This window comes from Phoca vitulina, unplaced genomic scaffold (assembly GCF_004348235.1).
Source record: "Phoca vitulina isolate PV1807 unplaced genomic scaffold, GSC_HSeal_1.0 scaffold49, whole genome shotgun sequence".
NCBI lineage: Eukaryota > Metazoa > Chordata > Mammalia > Carnivora > Phocidae > Phoca > Phoca vitulina.
Window position 1 is genome coordinate 773,572 of NW_022589752.1, and position 8,068 is coordinate 781,639.

An 8,068-nucleotide genomic window follows, 5' to 3' on the forward strand; every position below is an offset into this window, starting at 1 on the left:
CCCAAACCAGAATTCTACACCCAGCTCAAGTATGACTCAAATGTGAAGGTAAAATAAAGACTTTAAAAAAATTTTTTTTATATTTTTTTTATTTATTTAAATTCAATTAGCCAACATATAGTGCATCATTAGTTTTTGATGTAGTGTTCAATGATTCATCAGTTGCATAAACACCCAGGGCTCATCACATCACGCACGCTCCTTAATTCCATCACCCAGTTACCCCATTCCCCCACCGCTCTCCCTCCAGCAACCCTCAGTTTCCTATGATTAATAAGAGTCTCTCATGGTTTGTCTTCCTCTCTGATTTCTTCCCATTCAGTTTTCCCTCCCTTCCTCTGATCCTCTGCACTATTTCTTATGTTCCACATATGAGTGAAACCATATGATAATTGTAAAGACATTTTTTAAATGCAAAGTCTGAAGAACTTCACTCCCATGCACTGGGAAGATACTGGAGATACTCCACTCAAATAATAGGTTTACCAAAAAGAGGGAGCTAGGGATCCAGAAGTCCATGGTTCTCATGCAGGAGAGAGACAAAGGGAATTCTTAGGGAGAGAGCTGTGCCTCAGATCAAAAGAGCAATTAACAACTTTCAGTTTCAACTCAGACATAACTTGGAAGTTGTAACTCCCATCCTTACAAAAATGCTGAACAAGCTGAAAATCAACAGCTTTTCTTGTACTCATCAAAGAACTGAGGTCATAAAGCAAACTACCATCTCCAGTCTGGAGAAACAGGCAAATCCAGAGTCTGAGCTGAGGCCTGTCTGTCTAGAGCAAGAGATGCTGGAGTCATAAATTGGTGGGAACAGCTCAATGATAATTTGGAATTAGTAAAAGTGGAATTGCTGGAAGCTGAGGGTGAACTAGCATAGGGATGAGAAACTCCTGGGAGTCAGGTGGGCCTCCATACTACTATGAGTTTTACTGCCAGGAATCCCACCAGGTTTTCAGGGTGAAAAACTGAGAAAGATCCTCTTGGTGCTCTGGCAGGGATAGAGAAAAACAGTAACCACTGTGAAATATGCCCAAAGGATTCTCCATAACAAAGTCCTACTTTCCAGGGAAAAAGACCTTATCATAACCTTATCCTACCTGAAGGAAGGGCATTTCTCTCACTTCAACCCCCAATAGCCTTCCTGTTTCACTTAAGCTGGAAAAAGAAAAAAACAAACTATGATCTACTTGTGAGGTGCACAGCCCAGGGACTCAGGCCCACTGAAAGACTGAAATTTCATAAGAAAATAAAACACTTTCCCTCTCCCACATCTTACCACCACACTATTAGGGCTCCAACAGAACATCAGTAGATTACATCTAAATGAGTTACAACAGATTCTCTCTGAAAAGGACTTATGGAAGCCCAAAGTCAATAATAAGACAAAACCAATGACATTAGAGAAATCTGAAGTCTCCAGCACTTTTAGATAAAGCAAACATTGAACACAGATGAACTCCCAGCCAAATTAGCATAAAAATTCATACTAAGGCCTACTGACTTCTTTTCCTATTATTCAATACATCACACCTGGCTTCCAACAAAAAATGATAAGGCATACTACAAGACAAGGGAAAAAACAGCCTGAAGAGACAAAGCAAGCATCAGAATCAGACACAGCATACAACATATGACCCAGGTGTTGGAATTATCAGACAGGGAATTTAAAGTCACTATGATTAAGATGTAAAGGCTTTAATGAAAAAAGTAGACAACATGCAAGAAGAGACTGCTAATAAGCAGAGAGATGGAAGCTCTAATAAAAAATCAAATTTAAGTACTAGGAAAAAATTCACTATATTGGAAATGAAGAACCACTTTGAAGAGTTCATTAGTGACTGGATATGGCTGAGAAGAGAGTCAGCAAGCTTGAATATATGTCAATAGAAATGCCCCAAATTAAAGTGTGGGGCAATTTCAAAAGGTAATATACATGTAACTGGAAATCAGAAAGAAAAGAAAGAGAGAAAGGAACAGAAAAAAATATTTAAAGTAATAATAGCTGATAATATCATCCTCAATGGGGAAAAAACTGAGAGCGTTTTCCCTACAGTCAGGAACACGACAGGGATATCCACTTTTACCACTGTTGTTCAACATAGTACTGGAAGTCCTAGCCTCAGCAATCAGACAACAAAAAGAAATAAAAGGCATCCAAATTGGCAAGGAAGCAGTCAAACTCTCACTCTTCGCAGATGACATATGATACTCTATATAGAAAACCCGAAAGATTCCACCAAAAAATTGCTAGAACTGATAGGAGTTCAGCAAAGTCACAGGATATAAAATCAACATACAGAAATCTGTTGCATTTCTATACACCAATAATGAAGTAGCTGAAAGAGAAATCAAGGAATGGATCCCATTTACAACTATACCAAAAACTGTAAGATACATAGGAATAAATCTAACCAAAGAGGTGAAAGATTTGAACACTGAAAACTATAGAATACTTATGAAAGAAATTGAAGACGATACAAAGAAATGGAAAAACATTCCATGCTCATGGACTGGAAGAACAAATATTGTTAAAATGTCTATACTACCCAAAGCAATCTACACATTCAGTGTAATCCCTATCGAAATAACACCAGCATTTCTCATAGAGCTAGAACAAACAAACCTAAAATTTGTATGGAACCAGAAAAGACCCCGAATAGCCAAAGTAATGTTGAAAAAGAAAACCAAAGCTGAAGGCATCACAGTTCCAGGCTTCAAGTTGTATTACAAAGCTGTAATCATCAAGACAGCATGGTACTGGCACAAAAACAGACACAGAGATCAATGGGACAGAACAGAGAACCCAGAAATGGACCCTCAATTCCATGTTCAGCTAATCTTCAACAATGCAGGAAAGAATATCCAATGGAAAAAAGACAAGTCTCTTCAACAGATGCTGTTAGGAAAATTGGACAGCAACATGCAGAAGAATGAACTGGACCATTTTCTTACACCATACACAAAAATAAAGTCAAAATGGATAAAATATCCAAATGTGAAACAGGAATCTATCAAAATCCTAAAGGAAAATATAGGCAGAAACCTCTTTGACCTTGACCGTAGCAACTTCTTACTAGACGTCACCAGAGGCAAGGGAAACAAAAGCAAAATGAACTATTGGGACTTCATCAAGATAAAAATCTTCTGTACAGCCAAGGAAACAATCAGTAAAACTAAAAGGGAACCTATGGAATGGGAGAAGATATATGCAAATGACATATCAGATAAAGAGCTAGTATCCAAGGGGCGCCTGGGTGGCTCAGTCGGTTAAGCGGCTGCCTTCAGCTCAGGTCATGATCCTGGAGTCCCAGGATCGAGTCCCACATCGGGCTCCCTGCTCAGTGGGGAGTCTGCTTCTCCCTCTGACCCTCCCCTCTCTCATGCTCTCTGGCTCATTCTCTCTCTCAAATAAATAAATAAAATCTTTAAAAAAAAAAAAAAAAAAGAGCTAGTATCCAAAATCTCTAAAGAATTTATCGAACTCGACACCCAAAAAATAAATAATCCAGTTAAGAAATGGGCAGAAAACATAAACAGACATTTCTCCAAAGAAGACAAATGGCCAACAGACACATGAAAAGATGTTCAACATAATTCATCATCAGAAAAATACAAATCAAAACCATGATGAGATACCACCTAACACCAGTCAGAATGCCTAAAATTAACAACTCAGGACACAACTGATGTTGATGAGGATGTGGAGAAAGGGGAACCCTCTTACACTGCTGGTGGGAATGCAAAGTGGTACAGCCACTCTGGAAAACAGTATGGATCCTCATAAAGTTAAAAATAGAACGACCCTATGACCCAGCAATTGTATTTATCCAAAGGATATCCAAAGGATTCAAAAACTAATTCGAAGGGACACATGCACCCCAATGTTTATAACAGCACTATCAACAATAGCCAAATTATGGAAAAAGCTCAAATGTCTATCAACTGATGAATGGATAAAGAAGATGTGGTATATATACACAATGGAATATTACTCAGCCATCAAAAAGAAGGAAATCTTGCCATTTGCAATGATGTGGATGGAGCTAGAGTATTATTCTAAGCAAAATAAGTCAGTCAAAGACAAATACCATATGATTTCATTCATATGTGGAATTTAAGAAACAAAACAGATGAATACAGAGAAAGGGAAGGAAAAATAAGATAAAAACAGAGAGGGAGGCAAACCATAAGAGACTCTTGACTTTAGAGAACAAACTGAGGGTTGCTGGAGGGGAGGTGGGTGGAGAGATGGGTTAAATGGGTGATGGGCTTTAGATGAACACTGGGTGCTGTATTTAAGTGATGAATCACTAAATTCTACTCCTGAAATTAATACTACACTGTATGTTAACTACCTTGAATTTAAGTAAAATCTTGAAAGAAAAAAATGTAAAAATAGCTGAGAATTTTCCAAAAATAATGACAGACACCAAACTATAAATCCAGGAAGCTCAGGGAACACCAAGCAAGATAAATACCAAAAAACCACTCATGGGTATATCATAGTCAAACTACAGAAACCAAAAACAATGCGAAAATCTTGAAAGAAGCTGGGACAAGGGGAGAAAATCACCTTATTCACAGAGAGAAAAAAAAAGAATTATAACTGATCTCTCATCAGAAGCCATTTAAGAAGATAGTGGAGTGAAATATTTAAAGTGCCGAGAGAAAAGAAACCAACTTAAAATTGTATGTACAGTGAAAATATCCTTCAAAAGTGAAGGAGAAATAGAGACTTTCCCAGGCAAAACTGGGAGAATCTATCATCAGCAGATCTATCCTCTGAAAAATGTTAAAAGAAGTTCTTTGAGAGAAGGAAATGGTTTAGGTCAAAAACCCAGAGCTACATAAAGAGAAGAGCATCAGAGAAGGAATAAATTAAGGTACAATAAAAATATTTTATTTTTCTTATTCTTAATTCATCTAAAAGATAATAGCTTAGGGGTGCCCAGGCGGCTCAGTTGGTTTGAGCATCTGCCTTTGGCTCAGGTCATGATCCTGGGATCTTGGGCTGGAGCCCTTTGTCAGGCTCCCTGCTCAGAGGGAATCTGCTTCTTCCTCTCCCTCTGCCCCTCCCCCCTGCTTGTGTGTGCTCTCTCTCTCTCTCCCTCTCTCAAATAAATAAATAAAAGCTTTAAAAAAAAAAAGATAATAGCTTTAGATAATAGTAATAATATAGAGTGATTATAGCATATGGATAAGTGAAATGAGTGACAGCAATGTCATTAGGGTCCAGAGGAAGGAATTAGAAATATTCTGCTATAAGGTAGTTGTACTACAAATGAAGCAGTATAGCATTATTTGGAGGTGGACTTAAACTAACTAAAAATGTATACTGCAATCTCTGGGGTAGCCACTAAAGAATGTTTAGAAATAAGTATAATTGATATGCTAAGAGAGGAGAAAAAATGAAATCATATAAATTGCTGGAAAAGAGGAAAAAAAAGAGCAACCAATTCTATATTGGAACAGGAAAACAGAGGACCTGAGAAAGGACTTCTCCCAGGATGAAACTGAGAGACCACGCAGAATGTTTGAATGTGTTGAGAATAGACACTTGTGTTATGTTGGAATGCAGTACTAGTAAGTATATAAAAGACTAAATCATTATAAAACTGAGGCAATAATGAACTCCAAATAAAACAAAACACTGTGCAAGAAAAGAAACATTTGGGGGCACCTGGGTGGCTCAGTTGGTTAAGCATCCAACTGTTGATTTCAGCTCAGGTCATGTGCTCACTGGTGTCTGCTTGAGATTCTCTCTTTCCCTCTCCCTCTGCCCCCCCACTCTTTTTTTTCCCTCTCTCTCTCAAATAAAGAAATAAATAAAACCTTTTTTTAAAAATAAAAATTTTGAGGGGCATCTGCCTTCGGCTCAGGTCATGATCCCAGGGTCCTGGGATCGAGCCCCGCATCAGGCTCCCTGCTCAGCGGGAAGCCTGCTTCTCCCTCTCCCACTCCCCCGCTTGTGTTCCCTCTCTCGCTGTGTCTCTCTCTGTCAACTAAATAAATAAAATCTTTAAAAAAAAAAAAGAAAAACTTTGATACATTAAATCTATATTATTAATAAAAGAATAATAGATGCTAATTTAACAAAAAATGGATAAATGATATTGAGTAAGGGTGGGGTAAGATGGCAGTATAAGATAACAAAATCTTCATTTTCCTTAGAAAGAATACAATACACAATGTTTTTTTTAAAGATTGGGGTGCCTAGAAAAGATAGGGGTGCCTAGGTGGCTCAGTCGGTTAAGCATCTCCCTTCAGCTCAGGTCATGATCCCAGGGTCCTGGGATCGAGCACTCTCTGCTCAGTGGGGAGCCTGCTTCCCCCTCTCCCTCTGCCTGCCACTCTGCCTACTTGTGTTCTCTCTGTCAAATAAATAAATAAAATCTTTGAAGATCAAGAAAAGGCAACATAAGCACATTATTTAAAATTATGGAGTAACTACCTAAAGAAACAACAAAAAGAACTGAAAGTGTTGCCTCTGTGGAATAGGGAACAAAAGATGGAGCAGGGAGAACTATTTATGTGTTTATTTACATATCTACTTATTTACTTACTGTTTGAAGCTACTACCTGACTTTTTGAAATATGTTTATTCAATTTGTAAAATGAAAAATAAATTTTAAAAAGAAAGAAAGAAAATTGGGGGAGCCAAAGTATATTCAGGAAGATCATTAAGTGTGGGATGCTTGCAGTAGAGATTAAGGAAATAAAGTTGATTAAAGAAATATTTAGGGGATAAAATTTACAGGAGTTGGAGATGAATTTGAAAAAGACATGAGAGAAATGTGGGTATTGAGGGTAACTCACAGGTTTTGACTAAATAACAAAAGGCGCTATTCTTAAAAGATAGCAAGCACTAGAAGCAGAGCAATTTGGGTCTGAGGACCTGAGTTTGGTTTTAGATGTGTAGATTTAAGGTGCCTTTGAGGCATCCAAATAGAGATATCATCTAGACAGGGATCTATCTATTTGTATCTAAAACTCAGTAGAGAGATTTGGGCATGATATTTATTTGGAATCACAGATGGAGACAAAGATGAAATTGCTTAGTGGAGAAAAAAGGGAGGGAGAGAACAGTACCTAGGAATGAGCTATGAATACCCAACTACAGGTGGGCAGACAGAAGAGAATGAGTATGTAAAAGAGTTGGAAAAGGCTTGACCGAAGAGGTGGAATGAAAATCCAAAGAGTATCACTGAAGGCAAAGGAATAAAGTATTGAATAAAGACATGATCAGTGGTGTATAAGAATGTATCTCCCTTCGGGGCCCCTGGGTGGTACAGTCAGTTAAGCATCAGACTCTTGGTTTTGGCTCAGGTCGTGATCTCAGGGTTGAGATCTCAGGTCGTGAGATTGAGCTGAGCCCCTCGTCGGGCTCTGAGTTCAGTGGGGAGTCTGCTAAAGTTTCTCTCTCCCTATGCTCCTCCCTGTGCTTGCTCGTGTTCTCTCTCTCAAATAAATAAATCTTAAAAAAAAAAAATGTATCTCTGTTCATATGGAATGTATTTTTTAGGTGATTCAAGGAAGACTGCTCATGGCATGACTGTAGTATCAAAATTCTGTGTGTTGATATAGTTTTAGGGGCACCTTGGAGGCTCAGTCAGTTAAGCATCTGACTCTTGATTTCAGCTCAGGTCATGATCTCAGGGTTGTGGAATCGAGACTTGCGTCAGGATAACACGCTGAGCATATGGAACGTGCTTGAGATTCCCTCTCTCCCGCTCCCTCTGTCCCTCTCCCCCGACTAAAAAAAATAAAAATAAAAATATAGTTTTGAAGAGAAATGGCCATATTGGTATACAGCAACAGTTTCCATGATTTCAAAACAAGATATTTCAGATGCATTAAATATAAGGTGGAGAAAGAGTAGAAGGGGATCTAACATTTATTGAGATAGTAAGTATGGCACTTAAACACATTTTCACTCGCTTAATCCTCACAACAGTTCTCTGATTTACTACATTTATTATTCCTATTTTTCAAAGGAGCATTCGGAAGCATGTAGAAGTTAAACAATTTACATCATTTTATTCTTATTCAAGGTCTGCCTAGAAAC